The sequence below is a fragment of the Myotis davidii genome, unplaced genomic scaffold (assembly GCF_000327345.1).
Source record: "Myotis davidii unplaced genomic scaffold, ASM32734v1 scaffold666, whole genome shotgun sequence".
In the NCBI taxonomy this organism is placed as follows: domain Eukaryota; kingdom Metazoa; phylum Chordata; class Mammalia; order Chiroptera; family Vespertilionidae; genus Myotis; species Myotis davidii.
This window is the reverse complement of record NW_006296629.1, coordinates 191292-192068: the sequence shown is the minus strand read 5'-3', so window position 1 is coordinate 192068 and position 777 is coordinate 191292.

Here is a 777-nt window from a genome sequence, read left to right as displayed (position 1 = left end):
AGAATTTCACTTCAGCACTGCGCCTCCTCTGAGTCTGGGTATGATATTCTCTTTACTCCTAGTTGTAGAATTTCCACTCAGTCAGCCCTCCTGTGGTTCTGGATGGTGTCCGTTCCGTGTTTCAGGCGTAATTTGAATTGGTTGTTCGAAGCAGCAATCTCCGGCGTTAACCTATGCCGCCATCTTGTTTCTCTCCTATCAGCATTTTAATAGAGTGATATTTCATCACTTTCAAGGGTCTGGGGATTAAGGCATGGAATCTTGGGTCATTCCTTGAAATTTTACCTACCACACAGCCAATAAAAGACATTTACAAAGACTATAAAAACTCTGAATTATCAGAAAAGGGGAGACAACCCAAATACACATTTATTACTACAAATCATAACATCGTGGTTGACTTAAAAACACACACAACAGTTATAAACTTTTATTACAAATTAAAAATGAGGTTTTAAAAAATCTCAACTTGACCAGATATGAAACAATTGAAAACCTTTAAAGGTGTATTGAGAAACACCAGGCTTAAAGAAAACAACTCACTGTTGGTCTTTACCCAAACAGATGTGGATAATGTAAACCCCCCCAAACTGACTCGATAATGCAGATAGTTTTGCTTATTTGGTCAATGGACAAAAAAAAAAGAACTTATGGTCTTCAACTCCAATCTTTTGTTCATTTCTTATTGCTGGAATTGTATATTCTTTTTGGACAACTGAACTGGATGATGGTAAAGGCGGTAAGCTGACCTTTACTCAGGCGGGGCCCTGCTCAGCC